Source organism: Hemicordylus capensis, chromosome 2, assembly GCF_027244095.1.
Source record: "Hemicordylus capensis ecotype Gifberg chromosome 2, rHemCap1.1.pri, whole genome shotgun sequence".
NCBI lineage: Eukaryota > Metazoa > Chordata > Lepidosauria > Squamata > Cordylidae > Hemicordylus > Hemicordylus capensis.
In genome coordinates this window covers 251,410,581-251,426,133 of record NC_069658.1, presented here as the reverse complement: position 1 = coordinate 251,426,133, position 15,553 = coordinate 251,410,581, and positions in this window count along the sequence as shown.

Here is a 15,553-nt window from a genome sequence, read left to right as displayed (position 1 = left end):
GCGTCACCTGCTTCCAAGCAAAACACTGATCGGCTTCCAGATGACCCCACTTTGGTGTTTACTGAAAAAACTCCCTCACTAAAACAACAAGCCAATGAATAATTAGTCCAATACAATCAGGACCTGGAGAGAAAAATTTAATATTACTCTGGACGTCGTTAAGCAACTCACTCTGGAGATCAGAAAACCTAATCCAAATTGCGAATGTAGTTACCCGCTAACTGCACCAAATAAGACACCGATCGCTGCAAATAGCCTGTGTTACAGGAGAGGATCTCTGTGAGAAAGCTCTGGATTCTTCCCTGGTGACAGCCCCAACATCAGGCCAGCAGGTGTGACATGTGGCCCATAAGGTTAGTGAAACTGGACTCTCTGCACTGATCCCCTGTCTTCCCCCAAGGCTGGAGGAAAAACCGCCTTGAACCATTTTTGGAAGGGCCAAATATAAATAAATAAATAAATAAATAAATAAATAAATAAATAAATAAATAAATAAATAAATAAATAAATAAATAAATAAATAAATAAATAAATAAATAAATAAATAAATAAATAAATGAGGAGCAGAGACATAAATCCGGGAGACAGCTGGAACATACTACTGACTCTGGCCTTTTAACAAAGTCTTTACCTACCTGGCCCCTTAGACAACTCCTATATGCAACTCAACTTAAGGAAAGCCTAAGCCTCAAGAAACAGTTTAGTAGCCCCACTGCTACTGGCCTTGAATAATACCAAATAGGGCAGACTCACATTGCCACGAACAGATCCCAAAGACAGTAATGGGGGGAAGACACACTGGGATCCAGGGGACCAGCCTCAAGTCACTGTAGTGGAATTGACTGCTGGCAGGAGAGAGGGCACGCCCTCAACTGCTGTCTGTGGCTTCCAGCGGCATCTGGTGGGCCACTGTGTGAAACAGGATGCTGGACTAGATGGGCCTTGAGCCTGATCCAGCAGGGCTGTTGTTATGTTCTAGATTCGTTCTCATTAATTCCAGAGCCTTCTTCAGTCTATTAGATCTGGTGGTGCCCAAAGGGGAAGTCTGGAATCATCCCCACTTTTCATTTCAAAGGAAGGAAGGAGTCAATAGCAACTATCCAGTTTAAACGTTTTTGAACTGTCTTTTTGGGGAAGCTCAACAGTCTGTGCTATATCTACCGTAGCCAGAAATGATATCTATGTCCATTCCAGAGCAGGACGAAACTGAGAGTGCAGTCTTACCTGACCTCAGAGGGTAGCCAAATGCCTTCACGGCAAAGTAAAGTGGTAAGCCCCAACAGGGCACAGTGATGAATAATGCTGTGAACTGTCAGAGATTACACCTTTAAATATGAAGAAGAGGCTCTGTTGTTTCTTGAGTGCCTAAGAAAGGGTGGCCCTCTGTTGGTTTTCTTCCACCAGTCAAGCCCAGATGGAATTCAGATTTAAAGAACCTCCAGGAACAAGCAGTGGTTACCTGAAATCAGACTGTATTTTGGAATGTGACATTGTTTTATGCCTGGAACTGCAAATGTAGTTGTTTTAAGCCATAGGGAGGTAGGAGGAGATTTTCCAGCAGAAAACCTTGACCTGAATGGCATAAGAGTTATCTCATTGCCTTGTTTTGTGTGTGAAGATTTATAGCACTAATGCTGAGTTGTCTTTAGTATGTCAGTGGTCCAGCACAATGTTTTGAACCCAACTGCTCTAGTAACCCAGTTGTGCCAGTATTATACACACTGTTTTCACTGTATTTGTTTCAGCTTATAGAACCCAGACACCCAGCTTGCAAATAGAAGATTTATTAATAAATTAAATGTAAACTTTTTTTTTTTAATCCAAGCTTCCATTGCAGTTAGCAAAGGAAGTTAGTGATAGGAGGGAATGTTTTATTTTCTGTAACAGATTTAAGAACATAAGAACAGCAAGTGCACTAACTCCATCCTCTACAGAATGGAAATCAATGATGTTCCTCCAGCAGAAATGCTTAATGGCACTATTGCAGAACCCAGACCAAGTCCAACTAGGACAGATGCCCACTAACTTGCAACAAGAATTTATGCAAAGGCAGTTAGAAATATTTGGTGGGAAAGCTACCATGTACTCAATGTGCTCAATTATGCTTAATGCAGTTTTGATTCCTTTTGCAAGACAAGCTTCAATATTGTGACCAGGAACATTTTCTATGGTGGTCGCTGATCTTGCAGCTTCTCCTGGGGTCCTCACAAAGATGTGACATTATCCACTTTGATAAGTTTTGAGATTACTGAGGAAACCAGTGTAATGGGATGTGCAATCTAGATCAGCAGATCCCAACTTGTGGTCCTCCAAATGTTGATGAACTACAACTCCCATCATCCCCAGCCACAATGAATTGTAGCTGGGGATGATGGCAGTTGTATCTCTGCAGCATCTGAAGAACTACAAGTTGGGAACCCCAGTTCTAGATCACACATCCCACACAGCAGCAACACCCATAATAGGGAGCTTACAATTCCGTGATAATCAAATCTCCAACCCTCAGGGCTGCTGAACCAGGTAACTATCCAGCCTTGGCCATGATATGAATGGTGGTGGGTTCTATGCAAGGACTGCAAGCTCTTGGGAAGGAACTACAAAGGTCAGCTGAAAAACAGAAGATTGTAAATGGAAATTTAATATTTATTTATTTATCATATTCCTAGACCGCCTGATATGTACATCTCTAGGCGGTGTACAAAATTTAAAATATTTAAAAGTTACAGATTGAAATACATAACAATAAGAATGATAGAATAAAATAGAAATTGAAACAAATTTTTACAGTTATTAAAATTAATTCTAATTAAAAGCCTGCAAAAACAGAAGAGTCTTGAGGTTCTTCTGGCGGCGGGGAAAGAGAGAGAGAGAAGGAGATGCTCTTATTTCAGTAGGGAGCATATTCCAAATCCCTGGGGCAGCCACCGAGAAAGACCGGTCATGGGTTGCCACCAAACAAGCCGGTGGCATCTGCAACTGGGCCTCTCCAGAAGCTCATAACAGGCAGCAGGGTTTGTGACAAAGAAGGCACTCTCTTAATAACCCTGGGCCCAAGCTGTTAAAGGCTTTATAGGTAAGAACCAGCACTTTGTATTTCACCTGGAAACATATCAGCAGTCAGTGCAATTCTTTCAAAAACGGTGTTATGTGGTCCCTTCATGCTGACCCGAGACCAATCTGGCTGCCGCATTCTGTACTAATTTTAGATTCCAGACTATGTACAAAAGCAGCCCCACATGGAGCAAATTACAGTAGTCAAGCCTGGAGGGTACCAGCATAACGTACCACTGTTTTAAGGTCATTTGCCTTGAGAAATGGATGTAGCTGATGTATCAGACGAAGCTGATAAAAAGTGCTCCTGGCCACCACCTCACCTTAGAAACCAGGGAGAGCTTGGGGTCCAGGAGCACTCCCAAGCTATGTACCTGATTTTACAGGGGGAGTGTAACCCCATCCAGAACAGGCAGATCTAAACCATCTCTCGGATCCTATCCCCCCACAGTCAGTACCTCTGTCTTATTTGGATTCAACTACAGTTTGTTATCCCTCATCCAGCCCATTACTGCCTCCAGGCAGGCATTTAGGGAAGATATGCCATTTCCTGAGGAGGTCGGCATGAAGAAGTAGATCTGGGTGTCATAAGAACAGCCCTGCTGGATCAGGCCCAAGGCCCATCTAGTCCAACATCCCGTTTCACACGGTGGTCCACCAGATGCTGCTGGAAGCCACAGGCAGGAATTGAGGGCATGCCCTCTCTCCTGCCATTACTACCCTGCAACTGGTACTCAGAGGCATCCTGCCTTTGAGGCTGGAGGTGGCCCACAGCCCTCCTACTAGTAGCCACTGATAGACCTCTCCTCCATGAAGTCATCCAAACCCCTCTTAAAGCCATCCAGGTTGTTGGCTGTCACCACATTTCGTGCCAGAGAATTCCACAAGTTGATTATGCGTTATGTGAAAAAGTACTTCTGTTTGCTGGTCCTAGACTTCCTGGCAATCAATTTCATGGGCTGACCCCTGGTTCTAGAGTTATGGGAGAGGGAGAAGAATTTCTCTCTATCCACTTTCTCCACACCATGCATGATTTTATAGACCTCTATCATGTCTCCTTGCAGTAGGCTTTTTCCTAAACTAAATAGCCCCAGGTGTTGTAGCCTAGCTTCATAAGAAAGATGCTCTAGGCCCTTGATCATCTTGGTTGCCTTCTTCTGCACCTTTTCCAGTTCTACAATGTCCTTTTTTAGATGTGGTGATCAGAATTGTACGCAGTACTCCAGGTGTGGCCACACCACAGTTTTGTACAAGGGCATTATAATATTAGTAGTTTTATTTTCAATCCCCTTCCTAATGATCCCTAGCATGGAATTGGCTTTTACAGCTGCTGCACATTGAGTCAACACTTTCAACGAGCTGTCCACCAGGGTGCCAAGATCCCTCTCCTGGTCAGTCACTGACAGCTCAGATCCCATCAGCATATACTGCTAACCCCTGCTAACTGGGCAAAGAGGCACCTTTTACCGTGGTGATTCTCTTTATTTAGCAGGGGGAGAGTAACTGGCCCTATCCACCCACAGCACAGTACTTCCAGTGACTGTTGTTGGTGTCTGTCTTATGTTTCGTTTTGGAATGTGAGCCCTTTGGGGACAGGGGGCCATCTTATTTATTTGTTGTTTCTCTTTGTAGACCGCCCTGAGGTATTCCTGGAAGGGCGGTGTAGAAATCGAAATAAATAAATAAATAAATAAATAAATAAATAAATAATGATAATAGAAAGAAATAGAAAAAATCACCACATACAAAGATCTGCAAATTGAAATTGAAAGGCTGTGGCAGAAGAAGACCAAAATAATCCCAGTGGTAATTGGCGACCTGGGTGCAATTCCAAAACATCTTGAAGAACATCTCAACACCATAGGGGCCACAGAAATCACCATCAACCAATTACAAAAAGCAGCTTTACTGGGAACAGCCTATATTCTGCGACGATATCTATAACCATTGACAATAAAATTCTGGCATCCCAGGTCCTTGGGAAGGACTCGATGTCTGGATAAAACAAACCAGTCAATAACACCTGTCTGACTGTGTAAACAAGAAATAATAATAATATACTTGAAGTTGGGGGTCTTCGTCCCAATGTGCATTACTTTACACTTGCCAACATTGAACCGCATTTGACATTTTGTCGTGTACTCAACCAGTTTGGAGAGATCCTTTTGGAGCTCTTCACAATCAGTTATGGATTTCACTACCCGAAAGAGTTTGGTATCATCTGCAAATGTGGCCACCTCGCTGCTTACCCCTGCTTCTAGATCATTTATGAATAAATTAAAAAGCACCAGTCCCAGTACAGATCCCTGGGGGACCCCACTTCTTACTTCCCTCCATTGTGAAAACTCTCCATTTATACCTACCCTTTGTTTCCTGTCTTTCAACCAGTTAGCAATCCACACATGTACTCGTCCCCTTATCCTATGACTGCTAAGTTTCCTCAGGAGTTGTTGATGAGGAACTCTGTCAAAAGCTTTTTGGAAGTCCAGGTATACTATGTCAGCTGGATCACCTTGATCCACACACTTGTTGACACTCTCAAAGAACTCCAAAAGGTTGGTCAGGCAAGATTTACCTTTGCAGAAGCCATACTGGCTCACTCCCAGCAGGGCCTGTTCTTCTACGTGCTTTACAATTTTATCCTTGAGGATGCTTTCCATCAATTTGCCTGGAACAGATGTTAAGCTAACTGGCCTGTAATTTCCCGGATCACCCCTGGATCCCTTTTTGAAAATCGTTGTTACATTTGCTACTCTCCAGTCCTCTGGCACAGAACCTGATTGCAGGGATAAGTTATATATTTTAGCAAGGAAGTCGGCAATTTCACATTTGAGTTCTTTGAGGATTCTTGGATGGATGCCATCTGGCCCTGGTGATTTGTGAGTTTTCAGTTTTCAGTCATCAGGTGTCATCAGCATATTTTAAGACCCTACACCAAACCTCCTGATGATCTCTCGCAGCGGTTTCATGTAGATGTTAAAGAGCATTAGAGGCAGTATGGAGCCTTGTGGAACTCCACAAATCAGTTCTCGCTCAGCGAAACGACAGTCTCCAAGCAACACCATCTGGAATCTGCCAGAGAGTTAGGAGCGGATCCACTGTAAAACAGTGCCACCCAATCCCACCCCCTCAGGCGAGATTAGCAATAGCAATAGCACTTACATTTATATACCGCTCTATAGCCAGAGCTCTCTAAGCGGTTTACAATGATTTAGCATATTGCCCCCAACATTCTGGGTACTCATTTTACCGACCTCAGAAGGATGGAAGGCTGAGTCAACCTTGAGCCCCTGGTCAGGATCGAACTTGCAACCTTCTGGTTACAGGGCAGCAGTTTTACCACTGCACCACCAGGGGCTCTTAATGTGATAAAGTATATCCCATGGGGTATACACTGCCACCTCATGTACTACTGGCAATTTGTTCTGTTCGCCAGCTAAGCGACACTGCATGTAGCTAGTGGATTTTATGTATTAGTCTACTCTCATGTTGTTTCTGTTACAGCTGCAACCAAAGAAACACACCAACATCATGTTCTCCCACGAAGTCTATCCTTTAAAGTGACACCTACTGATTTGGGATCAGTGAGGTGTCAAGAGGAATTGATGTGAACTAGCTTGGCTGTAGGGGAAATCCATTGCTGTAATTTGTCTGTTCACTGCTTGAATTGATTTTATATATTATCACTAAAGCAGACTGTACTAACGTCCCCCCTAGAACATGGACCAGTGCTACTCAACTTTGGCCCTCCTGCAAAGCTTGGCCTACAACTCCCATAATCCCTGGCTATTGGCCACTGGCTGGGAATTATGAGAGTTGTAGTCCAAAAACAACTGGGTGGGACAAAGTTGAGCAGGCCTACTGTAGACAACTGGTATATATTCAGTGCTGTTTCAATTCAGTTTCTTTTCAACCATAAGGAAACTTTTCCCCAGCCTAGGTTAAAGAAGCAGGTTGTACACAAGCCTGGAGGCAATATTGCATTTATATGCATCTGTCTCTCCTCTTGGGCTTCTTCACGCAGAGGGTATCAGAGGGCCTGGTTCCTCCATCCAAAAGAAAGGGGAGTCTCTCAAGAAGATAAAGAGCAGGGCTGTGGTGTTAGCATTAAAAAAAAAAAAAAGCTACCATCCATGCCTCCAGCACTGTTCAAAGACACATGGATCCTCTTGTCATAAAATGGCCCAAAAGAATCGCTAACTGAGAACCCGAATGGAAATGGATCGAAATCAGGGTCTCTTTAGGTCACGGACCTACCTGCCTTCTTCCCCAAAGTCCAGTAGCCCCCCCTCAGGATAAAACAAATCTTTGTGCTTTCTCCCCACACACTGAGTGGCAAACCCCACAGCCTGGTCTCGCTCACTTCCCACAGCAGTGTCAGCCACCTGTGAATCCCTCACCTCCCAGCACTACAGGACATTGCTTGCATCCCTCAAGATTCTTTGGCAAATGTTGATCTTCGGCTCCCAGCCTCATGCATCTGTGATTCTCCCAACAAGATGACTTGGGGGTGAGCCGTGTCTGGATCCAGAGTGATGTTTACTATTTGGAGAAAGGGGAGAAGACAAGCAGGATCAGCTGGGGAATGACTTGTATCCTGAGCCTAGAGGCACCTCAGATTTCCTTCCCCCTCAAATCTGTTGGAAATTCTCTGTGGTGAGAGAATCCCCTTCTCATTATAGCAGAGTGCACAGAGGCACAACACAGCGGAAATTTAGTTAGGCATGCGTGTATGCTGAGAGTAAAGTAACTTGGAGCCAATTCATAGTTTCAAATCAATATATAAGGCATTTATTAAGGAACTCCATTCTAGATAGGAAAGTGAGGAGTTAGGATCTCTAATCTATCTATCTAGCTGGATGCAGATGGATTCTGCATCTTCTCTGCACACATGGTGCAGGGAGAGAGGCTTGCCATGTTGCAAGGTAGAAGGACAGGTAGGGAAGAAGAGAGAGGAAGGAAGTTAATCCCTGAGATTAGCAATCTACATATCCAAAGGGATAGTGTCAGAGCAGTGGAGAAGGGGTGACCAATGTCTTGACCCTCTAGCCCTCTGACTCACTAGTCTGTCCTCCACTGTCTGAGACAAGAGACAGCGCAAAGTCCTTTAACTTCCAACAAAATCAATAGGACTTTCCAACCTGCATTCAGAACTGACATCCTCTCCTGCTTCCAGATTTTGCTCAGATTACTTGAAACCTCAGGAGAAGCTGGCTGCAGACTAGTCAAGGATAGAAATAATCCCCTCTTCTGGAGCTGGAAATCAGAAGTTAAAGATCTCCACTACACCAGAAGACAGAAGGGCAGCTCTGCTTCTAACTTTAGCTGTGGAGATTCCCGAGGGTAGCTCCAATAGCCTCCAAAATGGAGGCACTGCTGCCATCTACTGGCCAGGGCCAGGAAGACCTGGAAGTGGTTGTTCTGGACCTAATTTGTCGCACCCGCTCAGCCTTGGGAGCTACCCGCACATGGCTTGTGGGAAAGGAGCCAGTCAAAAAATGGATGTCTGTACACAAGTTTACATGAACAGGATATTTACATCCCTTGGAAGATCATCAGGCCCCTGTATTCCAGGACAGTGTTCGAATGAATCGAATGTTGCTGCAGGACAGGAAAGCAGCAAGAGAGGCTGCTTTATAGGAGAGAAAAAACTGGAGAGGAATTAATGGGGGGGGGGAGTAGAGGCAACCCTGAGGACCCAGAGAGAGAGATTAAAAATGGCCCAGCCAGTTTCCCACTCAGCCAGTCAATTGGATGCACAGTATTGGCTGAAAGGGAAGGGAGGCAGCAGCAGCAGTTTGTCCAAAGCCTTGGAGGGCTACTTCAGATAATGTAGCCTCCGAGTGCCCAAATAACTCTTCTTGAGTCAGTCTTTCTATGCAGAGAGAGCTGGCCTCTCTGAGGCTATGCATCCACTCCTCCCCACATCCATGGTTTCAAAATACACCTTGGACTATCTGAATAAATAACAGTGATTTTAAGCATGTGCAGAGGGCTGTGGAGCTGCATGTGGGGTGGAAGAGCTTTGAGGACTAGGCTGCCTGAGCCAGCAGGCAGCTTTTTAAAGGGTCAATTTTCTCTGGGAGGGTGAGCTCAAAGTGGCACTTCTATGTCTTGCAAAGAAGCACTATTAACATAGTTTTAAAAACACACATTTATTTCACTAAAGGAATACTGTGATGCATGTGTCTTAAAATGAAATTACTATTCGGGAAACTTAGCACTAATCCAGAATGTCTAGAATTTTGATTTTAAAAATGATTACAAAATCTAACTGGTATATATCTCTAACAGGCTTATCATGAAAACTGATAGCTTAATTAGCCATATATCTTCTAGAGACTGTAAATTTAGGAAAATGGGCTTCCCAGAACATCTCATTGTTATTCTCATGAAAAACCTATACACAGGACAGGAAGCCACAGTCCAGACGGAACATGGTGAAACAGACTGGTTCCAAATAGGCAAAGGAGTAAGACAAGGCTGTATACTTTCTCCTTCTTTATTCAATTTATATGCTGAACATATACTGAGAGAAGCTGGATTGGAAGATGATGAGCGTGATTTTAAAGTTGGAGGAAGAAACATCAATAACCTGCGCTATGCTGATGACATCACTCTGATAGCTGAGAATGCGGATGATCTGCAAACTCTAGTAATGAAAGTCAAGGAGCACAGTGAAAAAATGGGACTACGACTAAATGTAAAGAAGACTAACCTAATGACAACGGGCACAGCAACCAGCCTCAGAATTGATCATGAAGATATTGAAGTGGTAGATAGCTTCTGCCTTTTAGCATCAACCATCAACAGTAAAGGATCCAGCAGTCAAGAAATATGCCGCAGACTAGTACTTGGTAGGGTTGCAATCAAGGCCTTGGAAAGTATATTTAGATACAGTGACATGCCTACACCTACAAAGATTAGAATCGTTCAGACCATGGTTTTTCCCGTGATACTCTATGGATACGAAAGCTGGACTTTGAAGAAGCAAGATAGAAAAAGCATTGACGCTTTTGAACTTTGGTGCTGGAGAAGACTTTTGAGGATACCATGGATAGATAAGAAGACAAACAAATGGATCATAGAACCAATCAATCCAGAATTTTCACTCATGGCACAAATGATCAGGCTCAAACTACTATACTTTGGACATATTATGTGAAAACCCAGCTCCCTTGAGAAGTACATAATGCTGGGGAAAGTTGAAGGAAAGAGAAGAACGGCCAGCAGCAAGGTGGATGGACTCGATTACGACAGCAATGAATGCACCACTGAGAGACCTTAAAGGCAAAGTTGAAGACAGATCATCCTGGAGAGAAACCATCTATGTGGCTGCTAAGAGTCAACACCAACTTGACGGCCCTTAATCAATGGCTCACTGGGATCAATCTCTCTGCTACAGCCAGTTGGCTGTTCTGCTGACTGCTGCAAGTATACAAGAAAGGCCAGCATGAACTCTGGGACTTGTAGTTCTTGAAGTGGTTTCTCATAGGGAGGCACACTACTCTCTCTCTCTCTCTCAAACAAGAAGTCCCTGAGTTTCAGCAAAGAAATGTCATTCTGGATAGAGTCCTAGAAAGTGTCTGTGTCATGAGAAACTGGGAGATCTGGATTTCTAAGTTGTTTAACCTTTTAATGTATACTTTTGGGGGGAAATTAAAATTTAAGATTTTCTACTGTTTCTCTTAATTTACTTTTTAGTTTAAACTTATTTAATTTTTAAAGTAGTTCATTAAATAATTCCCACAAGAGGCTAAAATCCATTCCCTAAAATGTAATCCTTTAACTTGATTTAATCAACATAGAGTTGATGGAAGAGAAGCTTTTGTCCTGTAGGGACCTGAGCTCTGATCATCTGCTCTCATGTTGAAAGGAAAGGTCCCTGCCTGCCTGCCCCTTTGCTCTAACAGGATAGGGGTAAAGTAAAGTGTGCCCTCAAGTCCCTGTCAACTCCTGGCGACCACAGAGCCCTGTGGTTGTCTTTGGTAGAATACAGGAGGGGTTACCATTGTCATCTCCCAGGCAGTATGAGATAATGCCTTTCAGCATCTTTCCTATATCACTGTTGCCTGATATAGGTGTCTGGGAAACATACCAGCAGGGATTTGAACTGGCAACCTCTGGCTGCCTAGTCTAGTCATTTACCTGCTGCGCCATTAGGTTAGCCAAATATGCCAATACATGTTAAGAGCCAAAGAGATCTTAAACAGGTACTTTTGGTCTTCACACTCATTTCTCGAAGTTGGTCACTAACCCCAACCCCCACCACCAACTAAGCCCCGCCCCTTCCCACTCCCCCAGCCTTCTCATTCAGACTCTTCTCTTACCAGAGCTCCAGCCAGCCCAATTGAAACAAAGGGCAGCATAAAGTGCAGGAACCGAGCTTGGAGCTGGGGACGAATTTGAAAACCAGAAGAAAATCGGGGAGAGATGTCGCTGCTGCCATTGCAACCCCAAAGCAACAAAAGCCTCTCGTCTAATTAAGCACTGGCTGTTCCGAAGATGTCCCACTCCGCAATAATACTACTAGCATAGTCAGGGGCGTAGCAAGGTTGGAGTGGGCCCAGAGACAAGATTTTAAAATGGGCCCCTCCCCTCACTGAAGCTCAGCTCATGAAGTAAAGAAATCTTAAATGAGGCTGAATAGTGGTAACAAAAAGCAGAGTAAAATTTGATCAGTGTGTGTGTGTGTGTGTGTGTGTGTGCCACAATAGAACATCATCCTAAATTATTATTTTTTTTTTAAAAAAAAATTGTAAATTGTGGATGATGCAAGTCATTTAATGGTACTAGAGAAAGGTAGCTCCAGGTCTTAAAACTCACATCAGTTTCAGATGATAAATACAACTGAAGGAAGCCCGGGCGGGTGTGTGGCTGGGGGAGTCAGTCATGTGACTTGCTTCTGGGGGGCCCCCAAGGCAGTGGGCCCCCAGACAACTGTCTCCCCTTGCCCTATGATAGTTACGCCCCTGAGCATAGTGTGTTATATATGTGCAAACAAACAATATGTCTCACCAGCAGCAGCAAAGATCCACCAGCACGCGGTGAGGATCAAAATGTCGCTTGGTGATTTGGAAGATGATTTTCTTTTCTTTTTTAATTAGATTTTTTTTTATTTTTAGAATAGAAAAATATAAAACATGATTAACAGTTGAATTTCCAAGATACAAGATTTTCGAGGCACTCAGCCTCCCGCCCGGCTTTCAGACTCACACCCTGGCTCGCCTCTCCCTCCCCCTAGCATCTGCCCAGGAGGAAGGCTGTTCTCGATCCCAGGAGAGGCGTGCCTGATTTAAGTTTCGATAAAATGTGTTGAGGTTTCTTGCAGCGGTACCCAGAAGCTGTTAGTGTACGTAACTTTGCTCGCTTACACACGCCGGCTGGTACCCTCAGGGAAAAGCTGCGTGGCTTTAGTCTTAAGAAGCCAGTCACCACTTTCTCCTCCCTCCACACTGATCAGGTCAGAAAAATCATCAGCCCAGAATACCCGCAGGGCTAACCTCCTCCCCTCGGCTAAGATGAGGAGACGCGGGTTGTAGCCTGAAAATGCTTTCCATTGCGAAATCTTCTTTTTGGAGCTACCACTGAGCATGCTCAGGATCATCAAAGGACGCTGCTTCTCTCCGCTCGCCTCCAAACTGCGGGCTGGCTCCGCCCAGCGAACATAGCTTCTTTTTCTCCCCTCTCGCTTCTCTTTGGGGAGAGACACGTCATTCACGGCTGCGGGCTCAGCCAATCCGGACGGCCCTCGCTCCTCCTCTCTCCCAGGCTCCTCTCAGCAGCAAAGCAAAACGAAAGGAAAAGAGAAAAACGAAAAGACAGACAGAGGGGGAAGGGGTTTGCTGGGAGCAGGTGTACTTTCCCCTGCCCCTCAACGAGTCCTGCCCAGTGCATCTGAGCATGCTCAGTATGGTCAAACGAAGCTCAATTTCATTTTCTGCCCAAAACCCCTCTCAGATTTTCAATGCTGCTTAAACTATCAAAGAAAGGCAACCCAGGTTCTGCAGAAAACATCAGATGTGGTTGTATGTGTAATTTTGTAACAAATTATTCTGAAACATTAAAAAAGAATGACTCCAATAGTGCGTCCAAATGACAAATGTGAATTTCTGTGAAATTCCTGGAGAACTGGCAAGAAGAGAGCATGCTCAGTCTCTCCAGTTGAAGCCAGTGCCCTTTCCCTGAAGGTCAATCAAACGGAAACTCTTACATCTTGAGTGCTGGCAAGAATGCTCATTCTCTCTGAAACCTGTCAGAAGCTCTTACCCTTTTCAAAACTTCAGAACTAGTAAAGGGACTTGTGTGCTCCACAGTCTTGCAATTAGTTAACATCAGCATTAGTAAATAGACTTGTGTATTCCACAAGCTTGCAAGTGATTCCCTGTGAACCAAGTAGAACTTATTGGACACATTTTCAGCTATTGGAGGTTTTGTTATTAACACTGGCAACATTTAGTAATCTGGACATGATCGAGAACGTTTCATGCTGCAGGAACATGGGCAAAGTAAAGTTAACCAATTGTGCAGCTCTGCTAATGCCCCAATCAGTTTCCAGGGATCATGCTTCCACTCCTAGGCTGAGACCAGCATCTCCCACTCCCCCCGTCCCTTTACATCTCCAATGGGTGCTATTTTCTGGAGGACTGTGTTCCACCAACCCCACAGATTGCAACAGATTGCACTGCCCCCAACAGATTTTTTGGACACAGGTTCAGCTATTAGAGATGTAGTTTCAACTACCCCACAGATTTCAACCAGGCAGGCTTTTCTGATGGGTCTGCATCTCTGATGCCATAGGCTGTCATTTTCCCTGTCCCTGTCAGATTGCACCAACCAGGCGGGCTTTTCTGATGGGTCCGCATCTCTGGTGCACTAGGCTGTCAGTTTTCCCTTTCCTTGTCAGATTGCACCAACCAGGTGGGCTTTTCTGATGCGTCTGCATCTCTGATGCAGTAGGCTGTCCTGAGTTCCAGTCCTCCACTGGGATCAAGTCAGTTTCCAGGGACCATGCTTCCACTCCTGCGCTGGGACCCAGTAGATCCCACTATCCCTGTCCCTGTCAGATTGTACCACCCAGGCAGGCTTTTTAAAGGGGTCCTCATCTCGGATGCACAAGGCTGTCCTGAGTTCCAGTCCTCCACTAGGCTCCAATCAATTTCCAGGGACCATGCTTCCACTCCTGGGATGGGACCCAACAGATCCCACTACCCCTGTCAGATTGTACCACCCAGGCACACTTTTTGAAGGGGTCCACATCTCTGATGCACACGAGGCTGTCAGTTTTCCCTGTCCCTGTCAGATTGCACTACCCCCAACATACTTCATGGACACAGGTTCAGATATTAGAGGTGTGGTTACGCACAGTACAGGTGTTTATTAACCTGAACAGGGGCAGAAAATCTTTCCTGCTGCGGGAATATGCACAAGCCTAATCAACTGTGCAGCTTTGCTAACTGCATTTGTCATGTCTCCTTCTGAGCATGTGAGGAGCTATCGTTGTGTGCTGTTGTGCAGCAGAGTCACTGCTGTTTGCATGCACAGGTCCTGAGTTTCAGTCCTGGAGGCCAGTCCAGATTGCACTCCTGGGCTGGGACCCAGCAGATCCCACTACTTGCCCCCCGTCCCTGTCAGATTGTGCCACCCAGGCGGCCTTTTCTGATGGGTCCTCATCTCTGATCCACAAGGCTGTCCGTTTTCCCTGCAATCTGACAGGGACAGGGGAAACTGACAACCTACTGCATCAGAGATGAAGACCCATCAGAAAAGCCTGCCTGTTTGAAATCTGTGGGGTAGGTGGAACCACACCTCTAATAGCTGAACCTGTGTCCCCAAAAAATATGTTGGGGGCAGTTCAATCTGTACTGGTGTCCAGGACTGGAACTCAGGACCTGTGCGTTCAAAGAGCAGTGACTCTGCTGCAACCCCACGCAATGAGAGCTTCTCACCTGCTCATAGGGGATGTGACAGATGCAGCTAGCAAAGTTGCACAATTGACAGGCAAGAGGTGAGGGCATGTCCTTTCTCCTGCTGTTGCTTCCCTGCAACCAGTATTTAGAGAGGCATTTTGCCTCCTGAGGCTGGAGGTGGCCTATAGCCACCAGACAAGTAGCCATTGATTCGCTGCTTTGGGAGGGGAAAGAAGATAATCAGAATCAGCTGGAAGACTGAATCTTATCCTCAGCCTAGACACACTCCAGGAATTATCTTTCCCTTCTGAACAATAGGACTTCCCTGAACAGCATTCCGGATTTTCCCAGGCCAGAGGTGCTATTAGGCACTTAAAACATGGGGCAGCTGCTGCTGCCCTTTCTATCACGTCCAGCAGCTGAGTTGCCACTGGGTGCAAGGAACACCCTCTCCCCCACTCCCCCTTCCACTGAACCCAGCACTATCTCTCCATGTGATTAGATAGTGGGATGACATGCCAGGTGGGAGAGGAGAGATGCCAGCCAATGCTCCTCCCTCACACATTTAAGAGAGCAGTTCAGACTAAGTGTCC